This window comes from Papio anubis, chromosome 11, assembly GCF_008728515.1.
Source record: "Papio anubis isolate 15944 chromosome 11, Panubis1.0, whole genome shotgun sequence".
In the NCBI taxonomy this organism is placed as follows: domain Eukaryota; kingdom Metazoa; phylum Chordata; class Mammalia; order Primates; family Cercopithecidae; genus Papio; species Papio anubis.
In genome coordinates, this window is record NC_044986.1 from 113,407,670 (window position 1) to 113,425,203 (window position 17,534).

Genomic DNA, 17,534 nt, shown 5'->3' on the forward strand with positions numbered 1-17,534 from the left:
GCCTCAGCCTCACGAGTAGCTGGGACTACAGGCCCATGCCACCATTCCTAGCTAATTTTTTGTATTTTTAGTAGAGATGGGGCTTTACTGTGTTGGCCAGGATGGTCTCAATCTCTTGACCTTGTGATCCATCCGCCTTGGCCTCCCAAAGTGCTGGGATTACAGGTGTGAGCCACTGTGCCTGGCCGAATTTTAATTTTTTTTTAGAGACAAGGCTTTACTTTGTCACCTGAGTGAAGAGTGCCATGGCACAGTCATAGCTCAGTGCAGCCTCAGATTCCTGGGCTCAACCGATCCTCGTGCCTTAGCCTCCCAAGTAGCTGGGACTATAGGCATGCGCCTCCATGCCTGGCAGATTTTTAAATTTTTTTGTAGAGATGGAGTCTCGCTGTGTTGCCTGGGCTGGTCTTGAACTCCTGGACTCAAGTGATCCTCCTGCCTCAGCCCCGAAAAGTGCTGGGATTACAGGTGTGAGCCACTGTGCCTGCGCTATGTTGCCATTCATCTAATAATCTGCAAACGTCTGGAGAATGGAACTAAGTCAGATTGGCTCTCCACGCTCAGGTTTTTTAGTAGGTGAAATTTTAGGTGAATGACAGTTAGCTGTTCTCCTACATTCTCATTGCCAGGTTATAATGCAAGCAAGTTTCAGACCAAATTCATCTAAGACCCCTTATTCAGGATATATGTGAGCAGGCCAGCTGGCCGAGTACAGTCTGGGTGGTGGTTCTGTCATCAGGAGTCCCTGCTCTATGCCTTCCTATGTGCTCTGAGTGCCACTTTGGATAAAAGCTTCCCTCCAGGCAGATTTTCCAGTATTCCAAAACCATGATTCTTTTACCCTAGGAGAAGCCTCAGGCAGCCAGAAATTTCCCAAACCAATGGCTGGACCTTTTTAGGAATCCCATGTAAGGATAGAGGGTCTTGCTTTGTTGCTCGGGCTGGAGTGCGGTGACATGACCAGGGATCACTGCAGCCTTGACCTCCCGGGCTCAAGTGATCCTCCTGCCTCAGCGTCCGAAGTAGCTGAGACTACAGGTGTGCACCACCACACCCGGCTAATTTTTGTATTTTTTTGTAGAGACAAGGGTTTTGCCATGTTGCCCAGGCTGGTGTCGAACTACTGGGCTCAAGCAGTTCACTCGCCTTGGCTTTCCAAAGTGTTGGGATTACAGGTGTGAGCCACCGTGTCCAGCCTGGTAATCCCTTTTCTGACTGTTGTCACCTTAGACTAGTTTTGTCTGCTTTTAAATTCCATATACATGGAATTGCACTTATGCTTTATGACATTGATTCATGTTGTTGCATGTAACAGTTGTTCATTTTTCCCCATTGCTCTGTAATTCCATCGTATAAAGTTTAGGTTCCTTTCTATAGTTGATGGACATTTGGTTGTTTTCAGTTTGGGACAACATGAAGAAAACAGCTGAAAACATTCTTGTCCATGTCTTTGGTAGATGGAGTATGAGTTATTGATTAGGGTAACTGACTGTCCTTAGAGTTGACATTTACAGCAACTAGCACATGGAGAATATCATGCTGTTCGTGCCAAATGATTTTAAAGTAAATGGAAGATGTTACACAAAACCATATTAAAGGAGTGAATTTAGTCTCGTATGACTTGTTTTTAGCCAGTTCGTGCCAGTAGGAAAACAGATCGTTGCTTTGGAAAACTGAACCCCGCCTATAATCAATGTTCCAAGTCCGAAGGTCAGTTTCCTGAAATCTGAGCTTCTCGTGTGAAAGTGTATTGTTTCCTCGTGCCTCTCCAGAAGCCTGGGTGGGAAAGAACCCTTTATCGCTTCTGCAGATAGGCACCATTTTCTTTCTTTTTTTTTTTTTGTTTTTGAGACGGAGTTTTACTGTGTCGCCCAGGCTGGAGTGCAGTGGCCGGATCTCAGCTCACTGCAAGCTCCGCCTCCCGGGTTCACACCATTCTCCTGCCTCAGCCTCCCGAGTAGCTGGGACTACAGGCGCCCGCCACCTCACCTGGCTAGTTTTTTGTATTTTTTAGTAGAGACGGGGTTTCACCGTGTTAGCCAGGATGGTCTCGATCTCCTGACCTCGTGATCCGCCCATCTCGGCCTCCCAAAGTGCTGGGATTACAGGCTTGAGCCACCGCGCCTGGCCACCATTTTCTAATTATAGATTCTCACTGTGAAAAAGTCATGAATTACTAAAAGCTCCAGGCATATAAACTAGGTTTGGGGATCCCCTGAATTGGAATGAATAAAGTTTTAAAATATTCATTTACGTTTTATTTCCATGTCATTGTGTGTCTTGTGATGAGAAAAATATTTGCTGCTGATTTAGAATTCCTGAATGCTCTTATAAAAATTTAATTCCACCCATATTAACTAGGCTTTCAAGTATCTTTGAGAGGGGCTGTTTTCTTCCAATAGGTTGCTAGAGGGGAAACCTGTTAGCCGAAGAGAATTGTTGGATGCAAGTTTAATAGGGAAGGTGAACTCAGACCACCACTGGGGGATGCCGCATTGATTTAAATTTTAAAAGAGCCTGTGTTTTGTGAAAGTAAAGAAATAGGTTAACAGTCCCCATGACAAGAATGGAAAACATTCTCAGGACCTATACCACACATACACATTTAAAGTATCATTCGGTCCACCATGGTGAGGGCCTGTCTCTACAGAAATTTAAATCTTAGCCAGGTGTGGCAGCACGTGCCTGTGGTCCCAGGTTGAGGCGGGAAGATCGCTTGAGCCCAGGAGGTCAAGGCTGCAGTGAGCTATGATCACGTCACTGCACTCTAGCCTGGGCGACAGAGTGAGACTCTGTCTCAAAAAAAAAAAAAAAAAAAAAAAAAATTCACTACCTCTTTATAGCACCCAGCAGTATTTTTGAACAACCCTACAGGAGGGGAATCTGGTGCCATGAACTAACATTACGGATGCATTTGCCCTTCGACCCCGCAGTCCTGTTTCTGGGAATCTTTACCGCAGATACACCCGCACATGTGATGAAATGACATTTGCTCACAGTTATCATTGAAGCTTTGTAACACCAGAGTGTTGGAAGCCGCCAAGTGGCCATCGGTCAATAAGGAACTGGTTAAAGGGATGATGGTGTGTATCTACAGTGGAACGCTATGCAGCTGTTAAAGAGAATGATAAAAATCTGTGTTTCTGGCCAGGCGTAGTGGCTCACGCCTGTAATCCCAGCACTATAGGAAGACAAGTCAGGCCGATCCCTTGAGGTTGGGAGTTCGAGACCAGCCTGACCAACCTGGTGAAAGCCCGTCTATACTAATAACACAAAAATTAGCTGGGAGTGGTGGTGCACGCCTGTAATCCCAGCTACTCAGGAGGCTGAGGCAGGAGAATCGCTTGAACCCAGAGGGTGGAGGATGCACAGAGCCGAGATTGAGCTACTGCACTCCAGCCTGGGCGACAGAGCGAGACTCTGTCTCAAAAAAAAAAAAAGTGTTTTGAAATGGGAAGATTTCCAGGTACGTTAACAAGTACAAAACACAAGGTGAAAAACAGTGCATGGAGTATGCTGCCCTTTGTGTAAGAAAGCTGGGTGGCTGGGCACTGTGGCTCACACCTGTATTCCCAGCACATTGGGAGGCTGAGATGGGCAGATTATAAGGTCAAGAGATTGAGACCATCCTGGCCAACATGGTGAAACCCCGTCTCTATTAAAAATACAAAAATTAGCTGGGTGTGGTGGCATGAGCCTGTCGTCCCAGCTACTTGGGAGGCTGAGGCAGGAGAATTGCTTGCGGAGGTGGCGGAGGTTGCAGTGAGCCGAGATTGTGCCACTGCAGTCCAACCTGGTGAACAGAGCAAGATTCCATCTCAAAAAAAAAAAAAAAAAAGATGGGCATATGAACGTATGTATGTGAATGTACTTATATTTGCATGAAGGAACACTAGAAGGATAAACAAGTTATAATAAATTGCTCTTCTGTCTGAGGCACAGGGCGAGGGAGTGATTGGGAATAGGTGTCGGAATGCCTCCTTTGCATGGGTCTTTTGATGGATTGTGTTGACCTTTGAATCGTGTAGAAAAGCAGGTCAGCAACCAGCAAAAGTGAATCAGCCAGGGAATGCCTTTGACTTTGAACGAGACCAAGAGCAGGTGGTGGAGAGCGAGGGTGGTTGACTGCATTTCTTAGCTTGGAAGCAAAGTCAGTGCATTCATTCATTCATTCATTCAATCAATCAGCAAATGCACGCTGAGCCTCTCCCGTGCACCGTCTGCTGTTTCACATGCCGAGGATACAGCTGTCAACGGAAGCATGAAGGTCCAGGCTTTCCTGGAACTGGCATTCTTGAGGAGGCAAACACATGACAAAAAGGTGACTAGTGAGGAAGAGAAGGCTCATGCGGCAGGACCTAGAGAGGAAGGCGAGAGGAGTCCATGCTGAGGACAGAAGGGATGTTCATTGCTGGTACATATTCCTATGTGTTCATCATGCATTTGCAAACAGTATTTTTTAAATTTTATTTTTAAAGACAGGGTCTTGCTCTGTCACCCAAGCTGGAGTGCAGTAGCACTATCATAGCTCGCTGCAGCCTCTACCTCCTGGCTTCAAGTGATCCTCCCACCTCAGCCTCCCAAGTAGCTGGAACTAAAGGTGTATGCTGTCATGCGTAACTAATTTTATTGTTATTATTAATATTTTTTGTAGAAATGGGGTCTCTGTTGCCCAGGCTAGTCTCTTGAACTCCTGGCCTCAAGCGATCCTCCTGCCTCAGCCTCCTAAAGTGTCAGGATTACATGCGTGAGTTACTGCACTTGGCCCTATGAACAATATTTGCACCTAGATAATAAAGTAGTGTAAAATCTTACATTTAATCTTTTACTACAGCAGTCAGGTTTACATTTTATCATCATATCATTATCACTTCTGATAAGTTTCTTTCTTTTTTTTTTTTGAGACGAAATCTCGCTCTGTTGCCCAGGCTGTAGTGCGGTGGTATGATCTTGGCTCACTGCAACCTCCGCCTCCTGGGTTCAAGCAATTCTCCTGCTTCAGCCTCCTGAGTAGCTGGGATTACAGGGATGCGCCACCACGCCTGGCTAGTTTTTGTATTTTTAGTAGAGACAGGGTTTCGCCATGTTGGCCAGACTGGCCTTAAACTCCTGACCTGAAGTAATCCACCTGCCTTGGTCTCCCAAAGTGTTGGGATTACAGGCGTGAGCCATGGTGCCCGGCCAGGATTACATTTTGTCGTAATATAATTATCATTTCAGATAAGTTTCAAATAAAGAAAAAAAAATCACATTATGGCAGGTGACTGTACCCCAGTCTGCTACTATGTTGGTGGAAAAATAGAATTTAGTTGAATATATAAAAAATGGATTTGACCACGATAGTTTGCTTTCACAATAGTCAGGTTTTTCTGGGGTTAATGTTATCTAAATGATTTGTGACTATAACCATAGATTATTAGGTGATGAGACATTACTGTGACGCGTCTATCTTTTTTTCTATTCAGGAGTAGTTTAAAAAAATTCCTCTTTACTGTGATATATTAGCTACAGAAAATTGAAAAAAACCCACGCATAGACTCAGATAAATCACATAGCCCTCATATTCCATATGTCTTCATGACAGTCATTGAGAATCCCAGGGCGATGGCTCCACAGTAGATAATGTAGATATTTGAAACATATTTCTCTCGTATTTATTTATTTATATTTCCTCTTCCTGGTCTTTTTATTGGCAGAGTTATCTGTCATAGTTTCTGAATTCGATGAAAGATTAATATGGTTATTTAAAAAAGTTTTTACGATGAAATGATTAGTTTGCAAGAGAGATTTTTCTCTGTCTCTTTGGGTTCAATTAAATGTTGGTGAAACTTGAGAAATTATGAGGAACATAGATCAAAGCCGTGGGGAAAGGCAGTGTTACTGCTTCCAGCATCTCTAGGTCTGCAACAGCAAGAGTTAAGTTTTGCTCAGAGAATGAAGGAAAAATAACACAGACTGGGCAGCCAGATTTGGGAGTCTGGGCTTTTCCTGACAACCAGTGCAGACTATCGCTCCATCTGACATGGAACCAGCATATTCACAAGCATTGCTAGATCTGTGATCTACTTTTGAAAACACCAGAAATCAGATTTGTTTTCAGGGTGAAAAAAAAATGCAAAGTCATACAGATTTTTATTTCCTAATCATGATCAATTCCACTCTATGGTATATTAAGGAAAAGCTCCAGGAGTTGCAGACATCCTCTGTCATTCTAGGAAATGCACAAAAAGGTGGTAATGGAAGCTTGTTGTTGTATTTCCTATTTCTCTGTTCTTTTTTTTTGAAGAGATGGGGTCCCACTTCTTGCCCAGGCTGGAGTGCAGTGGTGAGATCATGGCTCCCTGCAGCCTTGAACTCCTGGGCTCAAGTGATCCTCCTGCCTCAGCCTGCTGAGTAGTTGGGACTACAGGTTTGCACTGCCATGCCCAGCTTATTTTATTTGATTTTATTTATTTTTTTGAAATGGAGTCTCACACTGTCACACTGGCTGGAATACAATAGCGCCGTCTCAGCTCACTGCAACCTCCTCCTCCCGGGTTCAAGCGATTCTCCTGCCTCAGCCTCCTGAGTAGCTGGGACTACAGGCGCCTGCTACCATGCCTGGCTAATTTTTTGTAGTTTTAGTAGAGATGGGATCTCACTTTGTTGGCCATGCTGGTCTCGAACTCCTGACCTCATGATCCACCCACCTCGGCCTCCCAATGTGCTGAGATTACAGGTGTGAGCCTTCACACCCAACCTATTTTACTTTTAATTTTTGTAGAGATGGAGTCCCACTATGCTGCCCAGGCTTGGCTTGAACTCCTGACTTCAAGTAACCCTCCCACCTCAGCCTCCCAAAGTGCTGGGATTACAGGTGTGAGCCAGCACTCCTGACCTCCCAATGCTTAATTGCTTGAAAGGGTTGGGCTCTCTTTGACGACTAGCCCATTCAGAGCTTTGTCAGATTTGTCCTCTTAGGATCTGAGAGTGGACTTAGGAGGATGTGATGTTTGCTTCCTAGTAGATAAAGGAAAAAAGGTAGGTAGTGACTGCAGAAGGACCTCCACTCTGCCTCCTCGATTCACCTTACAGAAAGCTTGGACAGCATCGCTGGGGCTGGTACGGGGAGTTGCTGCAGCCCGCCTGTGAGGACAGGACCGTTCACATCCACCATTGCTGGCAGAGTGAGACACGCCTGCCAGGGCAGGTTTGATTTGCCGTAAGCAGCTGTACTCAAGGATGTAGAAAGGCACCTGGCCACCTGAGGATCCATGTTCAGTGCTCTGCGTGTTGCGTTATCTTTCTGAATTTACTTTCCAGACAGGAAATAAGAATAGGGTAGCAAAAGTAAGAAAGGATGAAGGGCAGTTGGGTAGGAGTCGTCTGATTCTTTAACGCTTTTTACTATTTGGGGTAGCAGTTTAAAGAAGAGATGGTTTTGGCCAGGCGCAGTGCCTCATGCCCGTAATCCCAGCACGTTGGGAAGCCGAGGTGGGCGGATCGTGAGGTTGAGAGATTGAGACATCCTGGACAACACGGTGAAACCCCGTCTCTACTAAAAATACAAAAATTAGCTGGGTGTGGTGGCGTGCACCTGTAGTCCCAGTGACTCGGGAGGCTGAGGCAGGAGAATTGCTTGAACCCAGGAGGTGGAGGTTGCAGTGAGCTGAGATCATGCCACTGCACTCCAGCCTGGTGACAGAGCGAGGCTTCATCTCAAAAAAAAAAAAAAGAAACTTTCAAAGTAAGAATACCCAAAAGTAACCCAACAGTGGTGGAAATATTTCACAGTTGTTTTTAGGGGTTCTTCTTCTATGATGGTAGCCAAGGTATTTCTTAGTGTAGATGCTTTGAGTGGAGACTGTATTGTTTTGCCACTTATCTTTGGAGGAGGAAGTTTGTTTTTCATCACGGAAACCAAACACTGCTTTTCTTGGGAACTGTTCCCTGTTCTCCGAAACAATGAACACGCTTCTCTTGGATCCACTTCACCAGAATATTCCCACCCAGCGCTTCTTACATGTTATACCAAGACCCTTATCTCCCTTGCAACTCAACGAAAGAATGAGTGTATGTTCCCAAGAGTGTTAGTGTACTGTCAAAGTCCAAATTCTGTTAATTTCCTGAAGAATTCATTTAGTTTTAATTACTAAATGGATAATTTGAATTTCTGGCCTATTAAGAGTTTTTTTTGTTTTTTGAGACAGAGTCTCCCTCTGTTGCCAGGCTGGAGTGCAGTGGCGTGATCTTGGCTCACTGCACCCTCCGCCTCCCGGGTTCAAGCTATTCTACTGCCTCAGTCTCCCTAGTAGCTGGGACTACAGGCATGCACCACCATGCCCAGCTAATTTTGTATTTTTAGTAGAGATGGGGTTTCACCACGTTAGCCAGGATGGTCTGCATCTTTTGACTTTGTAATCTGCCCGCCTTGGCCTCCCCAAGTGCTGGGATTACAGGCATGAGCCATTGCACCTGGCCAGGAGTTTTTTTTTTTTTTTTTTTTTTTTTTAATAAATGGTTATAAGCATTGGACCATATTTGTGAAGGTCCCAAGACCATCTAACAGAATTGCTGTAAAATATGACAGTAACAGGAACAACTACAGAAAAGAGAGCTAATATTTGGATATTGCTCTGTATAGTATGCATTATTAAACATGAGAAGGGTCAGAGTTCAAGTGTGACATGCCTAGTGGGCTGATACGAGTTGTGGAGCTCTCATTCCCTTTTTTGTTGAGAGATGGGTTCTTGCTCGTTTGCCCAGGCTGGAGTGCAGTGGCACGGTCATAGCTCACTGCAGCCTCGACCTCCTGGGCTCAAGCAATCCTCCCATGTCAGCTCCTGCCTCGAGTAGCTGGGAGTACAGGCATGCACCACCGTGCCCAGGTTGAGCTCTTATTTCTAACCTGTTAAGGTAATGGAGTCCTCTAGAGTGAAGCGGTGTCAGTGAGAATAGCTTGCAGGGCAGAGCTCAGCGGCATAGACAGAGAGGACTCTGTCTGGACTGGAAGAAGAAATGAGCATACGCCAGAGAAGAAACATCTTTCATCGAAATTCTGTTGGGCATCCAGCAGCTGGCACTCATGTCTAGAGTGCACAACCAGTAACAGCAAACTTATTTCCTATTTGGCTTAGAGAAAGAAAATAAGCTCTAAGAGTTTTTTTTTTTTCTTCTCCTGAAATGGAATCTTACTCTGTTGTTCAGGCAGGAGTTCAATGGCATGATCTTGGCTCACTGCAACCTCTGCCTCCCGGGTTCAAGCGATTCTCCTGCTTCAGCCTCCTGAGTAGCTGGGATTATAGGCGCACACCACCACACCTGGCTAATTTTTGTATTTTTAGTAGAGACGGGGTTTCACCATGTTGGCCAGGCTGGTCTCGAACTCCTGACCTCAAATGGTTCACCATCTCAGCTTCCCAAAGTATTGGGATTACAGGTGTGAGCCACTGCACTTGGCCAGCTCTAAGAATTTTAAAAAATTTATACATAAATATATCATAGGTTGGTACTTACCAGTATTTTAGTTGTTAGTAAATTTGGTGGTTTGTTTATAATGCAACAACTTATCTTTTTAAGTAAACCTGAATTCATAATCTGCCAGCACATGTGTGTCTATATCAGCCAGTTTTCTCACCTCTGAGATTACTGCTGTTTTGTTTTCACTACCAAGTTCTCCGTGCTTTTTTCTCACCTCTCAGTGAGTTGAAGGGGCTGATATGTATTGCCCACTGATATAGTTAGGCTTTGTGTCCCCACCAGATCTCGTCTTGAATTATAATCCCTATAAATCCCCATAATCCGCACATGTTAAGGGAGAGACCAGGTGGAGGTTAATTGAATCATGGGGAAAGGTTTTCCCCATGCTGTTCTCGTGATAGTGAGTTCTCACTAGATCTGATGGTTTTATAAATGTGTGGTAGTGTCTCCTGCATTCCTTCTCCTGCCTGCCGCCTTGTGAAACAGGCCTTGTTTCCTCTTCACCTTCCGCCTTGATTGTAAGTTTCCCAAGGCCTCCCCAGCCATGCTGAACTGTGCGTCAGTTAAATCTCTTTCCTTTATTTTTTTTAAATTATTTTGTTTTATTTTATTTTATTTTATTTTATTTTTTTGAGACGGAGTCTCGCTCTGTCGCCCAGGCTGGAGCGCAGTGGCCAGATCTCGGCTCAATGCAAGCTCCGCCTCCCGGGTTTACCCCATTCTCCTGCCTCAGCCTCCCGAGCAGCTGGGACTACAGGCGCCCGCCACCACGCCCGGCTAGTTTTTTGTATTTTTTAGTAGAGGCGGGGTTTCACCGTGTTAGCCAGGATGGTCTTGATCTCCTGACCTCGTGATCCACCCGTCTCGGCCTCCCAAAGTGCTGGGATTACAGGCTTGAGCCACCGCGCCTGGCCAAATCTCTTTCCTTTATAAATCACTCAGCCTCAGGCAGTTCTTTGTAGCAGTAGGAAAACGGACTGATGCACCCCTGTGTAACTGGGGTCTGAAAACCTGGTTAAAATAGATCTCAAAACAATAAATAAAAGTCACTGGCTGTTTGTACCCTCTTTGTCCCGTGGTTGTTGAATGACTGGGTAAGAAATTAAATGGGACACTCTGCAGACGCCTGGCGGAGGCCTCGGCAGGTGGGTCTTCCATCAATTGGTATTTCCCCTCTGCTTCAGTAGCACTTTTCCAATTGCCACAGAGCACTCCCAGGTGCGGAGAGTAGTCAATAAATGAACCGGCCATCTCCAGAACTTGCAGACTCACGTCGAGCAAGGCTGATGCTCTCAGAAGGTGTACCATTTGATCTTGTGGCTTTACCTACCCTCCCCTGCCACATGTACTGTAATTTGAGAAGTTTAGTGTTAGTGGCTGATGTTAGACAAGGCAGAAAAAAGTGGTCAAGGCCGGGCGTGGTGGCTCATGCCTGTAATCCCAGTACTTTGGGAGGCCGAGGCGGGCAGATCATGAGGTCAGGAGATCAAGACCATCCTGGTTAACATGGTGAAACCCTGTCTCTACTAAGAATACAAAAAATTAGCCGGGCGTGGTGGCGGGCGCCTGTAGTCCCAGCTACTCAGGAGGCTGAGGCAGGAGAATGGCATGAACCTGGGAGGTGGAGTTTGCAGTGAGCCAAGATCACGCCACTGCACTGCAGCCTGGGCGACAGAGTGAGACTCCGTCTCAAAAAAAAAAAGGAGTGGTCAAATTCATCCCAAATATATTTTGTTGTATTTCATATTCTTCATATTTGAGCATTTAAGAACCATTCACAAGTCAATCTCTGAAGTAGAACATCACATTCAACGGCACACACATTCCTCAGACATTCTGGATATTGGGCAAGGAATAATCAATCCTAAATTCCATTATGCCTTTACGGTGGTCATGTTGAAATCTGATGAGAATGGCAGATGAGAGCTTGGGGTTTGTCCCTCACCCATAAAGCGTGCAGTTTGTACATTTCAGTTATGCGCAGAGGTTTAATGGTAGATAATTGAAGGATAAGATAGTGGGGCAGCATTTCTTTACCAACTCAGATATGTGAATATAAAAATCCTGTTCGTCTGGGTGCTTCTGTCTCAGCCATTAATTATAGATAATCCCCAATTACCCCTGAATTCAGAGAGTTTTACATATAATTTAAATTCTCTGATAATTCAAAAATTCCACTTTGGTTGTTAATTCTTACTTCTATTGAGCCAATCTGACATTTTTATTTTATTTGTTGAGATGGAGTCTCATTCTGTCGTCCAGGCTGGAGTGCAGTGGTGTGATCTCGGCTCACTGCAAGCTCCGCCTCCTGGGTTAAGGCGATTTTCCTGCCTCAGCCTCCCCAGTAGCTCGGATTACAGGCACCCACCACCATGCCTATCTCATTTTTGTATTTTTAGTAGAGATGGTGTTTCACCATGTTGGCCAGGCTGGTCTTGAAGTCCTGACCTCAAGTGATCCACCCACCTTGGCCTCCCAAAGTGCTGGGATTACAGGTGTGAGCCCGTGCACCCAGCTGAGCCAATCTTATTTTTAACAAGCATCAAAGAGGTAATATTTTGAGCAACCACCTCGTATTTTATCCAGGTTGTTGCATTTAATCATCCCTTTGATCCTGCAGTGTGGTATTTATTACTCCACGTTACAGGTGAAGAGACAGAGGTTCTGGGAGGCTAAATGCAAAGTCATCTGTTGAGTCTTGAGCTGGACTGCTACTTCACCTAACTCAAGACCCATACACTCGCTCTCTCTTTAAATTGCTGCCTGCCCACTGGTAGAAGCAGATAGGAGGAGGCCAGAAAAAGACTGAAATGATCTTAAATCATCAATTTCTGAGTAACCAGGAATTGCCAAATATTTGAGAGAGTTAACCTCAGTTTCTTCATTTAAAAAATGAGGTTATGGCCAGATGCCATGACTGACACTTATAATCCCAGCTACTTGGGGGGTCGAGGCAGGAAGACCTCTTCGGGCCAGGAGTTCGAGACTAGCCTGGGCAACCTAGTCAGACACCGTCTCTAAAAAAATTTTTAGGGAGACCGAGGCGGGCAGATCATGAGATCAGGAGATCGAGACCATCCTGGCTAACACAGTGAAACCCCGTCTCTACTAAAAATACAAAAAAATTAGCCAGATGTGGTGGCGAGTGCTTGTAGTACCAGCTACTCTGGAGACTGAGGCAGGAGAATGGTGTGAACCTGGGAGGCAAAGCTTGCAGTGAGCCAAGATCGCGCCACTGCACTCCAGCCTGGGTGACAGAGCAAGACTCTGTCTCAAAACAAACAAACAAACAAACAAATTTTTAAAATTTAGCTGGGAGTGATGGCACATGCCTATAGTCCTAGCTACTTGAGAGGCTAAGGCAAGAGAATTTCTTGAGACCAGGAGTTGGAGGCTGCAGTGAACTATGATCACACCACTATCCTTCAGCCTGGGAGATAGAGCAAGACCCTGTCTCTGAATTTTTTTTGTTTTGTTTTAGAAGTCAATAGGTTTTCCTATGGGGAGGTGTTATTTGTAAGTAACAGATGAGATAATGCATTAAAAATACTTTGATAAGTGCCATCAGCAATAAATATGCCAAGGAAGATGGTCCCCCTCTCAAGCCTCTGACCTTGGGAAGGATCTGTGCCTGGGAAATGTGTCTTGGGAATGTTTTTTATGGGAAGGTCATGGTGGCAGCTACACAGGGCTTTTTACATGAGCTGAGAGCGACATCTGGTCCAGACAGATGACAGCTGCAAAATGAAGCAGGATGTTTCAGGGATTGTCATGGCTGGGGCACATTTGCTTGTTTAAAATCTCTGGAACTTTCTGGCCAAAAGGCATATAGGGTTTTGATGACTCATTTTGAAGCAAAGCAAGCATGCCAGGAGGTTGCCCTTGAACTCAGGTTGAAATTTCGCCTCTCTCTTAGCCCCCTGAGAAACTTGTCGTCAATATGTGGCCTGCAGAAGGAGTGGGTAGATGCTGCCATGTGGAACGTGTAAAAAATATTGTGACTCGGCAACGGGGTATCCACTCCCATGTTTTCTTTTTTATTGACATGGAGTCTCACTCTATCACCCAGGCTGGAGTGCAGTGGCGCGATCTCAGCTCAATGCAATCTCTGCCTCCTGGATTCAAGCGATTGTCCTGCCTCAGCCCCCTGATTAGCTGGGATTACAGATAGCTGCCACAATGCCTGGCTAATTCTTGTATTTTTAGTAGAGATGGGGTTTTGCCATATTGGCCAGGCTGGTCTTGAACTCCTGGCCTCAAGTGATCCACCCACCTTGGCCTCCCAAAGTGCTGGGATTGTAAGCATGAGCTTCTGCGCTCAGCCACTCTCATGTTTTCCTGACAGCTGGGACTGGAGTAACTTATGAATTGTGACCTGAGCCATGTCCGAACCTAAATAGAGCAGTTACTTAATGCATTTTCAAATGTACTGAATGTCAAAATATTTTCACCTCTGATTAAAAAAAATGAAATTGTCAGTTATGCCAGGTCTACCTAGAATAGGTAACTTTTCTCTCATCAACACTCATTTTATGAGAGCGTTAGCAGAGATGCACTTCCTAATGCTTGGCATAATGCATTGTAGGGATGGCAGATGTATTTGTTGAATAAATGGGCTGCAGAAGCACCTGCAAAACCCAGGCTCAGTTTGTATAACCATTTGTAGGTAGGATTATCTCTTGATTGGTCTTTGTTCACATGAGGTTTATAATATATGTTCTTTAGGTTTTTTAAATGGAATTTTTTATTGACCTAATTGTAGATTTACATGAAGTTGTCAGGAATAATAGAGATAGTCTGCATACCCTTTATCCAGTTTCCCCCAATGGTAACATCTTGCAAGTTTACAGTACAGTATCATAACCAGGATATTGAAATTGATATAATTCATGCCATTCATACGAGCTACTGAGTTTATGCAAGTATGCTTTTTAATTTTTATGTTTTGAGACAGGGTCTCACTCTGTCACCCAGGCTAGAGGGCAGTGGTGCCATCATGGCACACTGCAGCCATGACCTCCTGGGCTCAAGTGATCCTCCCGCCTCAGCTTCCCGAGTAGCTGGGACTACAGGTGCTTAACACTACATCCAGCTAATTTTTTTGTATTTTCCATAAAGACAGGGCTTCACCGTGTTGCCCAGGCTGGCTGATCTTAAACTCTTGGGCTCAGGCAATCTGCCTCCCTTACCTTCCCAAAGTTCTAGCATTACAGCCATGAGCCACTGAGCCCGGCCTCAAATACAGTTTTTAAAATGGTGAAGTATGACTGGAGAAAATAAAAGCCACGTTGTGGGCCCTCGGGGCAGAGGTGGAACTAGAACTTTCTGGGCATTTGTTGGGATGCTACTGGTTCCCAGGTGCAGAGGAGAGGTGAGGTTGGAATGACTGGGGGCGTCCCTAGTAGGTGAGGAAAGATTGTCCTGGAGTGGCATGGCGTCGACAGTAGTACAAAGACGCCTTCACAGCCCCGCACAAGGAGCGCTGCCTGTGTTCTCTGGGTAGGGGCCAGCCCTTTGGTGGGGGCCCTTTGTGCCTATAACCCCCCATGACCTTCCCCTCCAGCCCGTGTGATGGGCGGATGTGGAGTAGTTTAGGCCTGTCAGGGCTCTAAGTCTGATCTGCCCCCAAATCCCTGACCACACCTTCCCCCTTCAGAACTAGAATTTCCAGAAGGTTTGAGAAGAATTAGCCTCTGTCTTTGTCATCCTTTCCTTTCATGGGGTTGTTTTTCTTATTGGATTCAGGCAAGCCAATAATTAGGTCTTGGAGGGCTGGGGGTGCTTCTTTTTATTCATTATTTAACAGCCCCTTTCTGGTCCCAAATCTCATCTGCCCTCAGCAGTCCACACAGCGTCCTACCCGAGTAAGGTGGGGGATTCGCATGGATAGAAACGAAGTGGACGGCTCCACAGGCAGAGATTCTGAGGGGATGGAGAACTGCAGCTCCCCGGATAAAGAGGAAATGGGGTGAGGAGAGGAGGGGGGCGGTGCTGTGTAGGGCGAGGAGCCTGTTGTATTCTGGGACCCTTGAAGTCCATGCCTGCTGAGCTTAAATGGTCTCCTCTGAATGGGAACATGGCCTTGTTTCTATTTAGGGAAAGAAAAGCCACCCAGCATTTCTATAGTCTTGAATTAGACCCAGCATTCTAGGTTAGAAGGTAGAGGTTCCCCCACCCTCCCCTTTTCATATAGACTTAGAAAATATCTGGATTTCAGCCCATACCAGGTGCTCATGCAATTAACCCTTTCTTCCAAGCGAGGCCTTCCCTTGGAGGTGTGCGGACGGCAATATATTTATGGCTTCCATTTGGGCCTAACCAAGAAAGGGGACATCGGCATCGTCTTCTCTTTCTAGGTTTGCCGCGCTTTATTTCCACAGTCATGGCAAATCAACAAGCCACTTCCCCAGGAATTACGAATTCATAAACACGTAACTACACAGCTACAGCTTATGATGTGGAAACCTGGATCACTTATTTCTGGGAAAAGCTAATATCATAAAAAGCTTTTGTAACCGTGTTGATAGTATACCATTATTTCAGAAGCTTTTAAGAATCCAGTTTTAAGGTGTGCATCTTCTGGAAAAAATAACGTTATATTTTACTTGGAGAACACTTTAGTGGAAATGACCCTTTCAAAGGATTTGGTAAATGCATGTGTTAAATTCTTTTCAGTCATTGTATATAATCGGTTCTTTCAGAAGCTTTTTTCTTCCTGGCTTATTGTTTGTCTTCCTGTTGTCACTTTTTTGATGTATTAGGGTACTGTTCTTCTTAAGTATTGAACACTTTCCTCAGGGTATTTTCTGATAGTTATATAAATGGGAGAATACTGGACAGAAGGATAGTAAATATTTGTTGGATTGCTTTAATTTTTCTTTGGATTTGAAGATATGTCTAAATGATTCCAAATGTTCGTTTGTTAATAAACAACCAGATCGTTGTCCATGATTATATAAACATAGCTAGCCTCGAGGTCTGCATTTGCCTCCTGGATTTCATAACTATTCTGTATCATGCTTTTGAAAACTTTGACTTTCTATGTGGTATATTTAGGGCAGCTTTTTTAAATTTAGGAAACTGTGCCATGCCATTCCTTTGTATGATATATAAAGACTTGACCAGGAGTATAAAAATCAACTCTAATCCCACCACTCAGAAATAACCACTGTGAAATGTTTGATGTATTTTCCAGGCCTTTTCTGTGCGTAGTCAACACAATCGGTTTTGTATTGTATGTTGTTTCTTCCCTTTTCCACAGAGTGACATATCTTGGGCATTTACCCATATTGTAATTTTTTTCACTAAAATCCCTAAAATACTGTGTATGCTGCTTCTTCTTCTTCTTTTTTTTTTTTTTTTTTCCCAACACAGAGTCTTGCTCTGTTGCCCAGGCCAGAGTGCAGTGGCGCGATCTCGGCTCACTGCAACCTCCGCCTCCCGGGTTCAAGTGAGTCTGCTGCCTCAGCCTCCCGAGTGGCTGGGATTATTGGTGCCTGCCACCACATGCAGCTACTGTTTGTGTTTTTGGTAGACGGAGTTTCACCATGTTGGCCAGGCTGGTCTTGAACTCCTGGCCTCAAGGGATACACCCACCTCAGACTCCCAAAGTGCTGGGATTACAGGCGTGAGCCACCTTGCCCAGTCGTGTATGGTTTTTGAATCCCAAGAAATCCTAGCTTGAGGTGTGCTTATGGCCCAGTGCACTGCCACCACCTCTGTACTAAACCAAGCCACATTGTGTGTGTGTGTGTGTGGGTGTGTGTGTGGGGGTGTGTGGGTGTGGTTCGGCTCGGCTCCAGGAGCCCTGCTTGATTTGCTTTCTTTTTGTTAGAGCCCCATTATGACTTCTCCTGTTTCTTTTTTGCTCCTTTTCCTCCTCCTTCCTTTTGTGTCTTTTTCCCACATTATTTTCCTCCATGCTTTTTTCTAGTTCTACTTTCTTGTGTGCCTGTATCTGTGTCGATCTGAAGCTTGAAGCTGAGTGGCCACTATTGGTGACTGATTCCCCCGCCCCAGGGCACATGTTCACTGCAGGCTGCAGGAAACAGGGTTTGTCCCACTTTCACAGTGGG

At 45.1% G+C, this 17,534-nt stretch overlaps 1 protein-coding gene and 1 non-coding gene across 8 annotated transcripts in view; both read left to right on the plus strand.

The window, feature by feature from the left end:
- CAMK1D (calcium/calmodulin dependent protein kinase ID) overlaps positions 1–17,534 on the plus strand; it is a 489,271-nt gene that overhangs the window by 110,727 nt on the left and 361,010 nt on the right. The gene's annotated exons all lie outside the window — the stretch shown is intronic.
- Positions 2,520–2,646, plus strand: LOC116269609. Its single transcript, XR_004177228.1, has one exon. It is a non-coding gene; the product is annotated as a U6atac minor spliceosomal RNA (small nuclear RNA).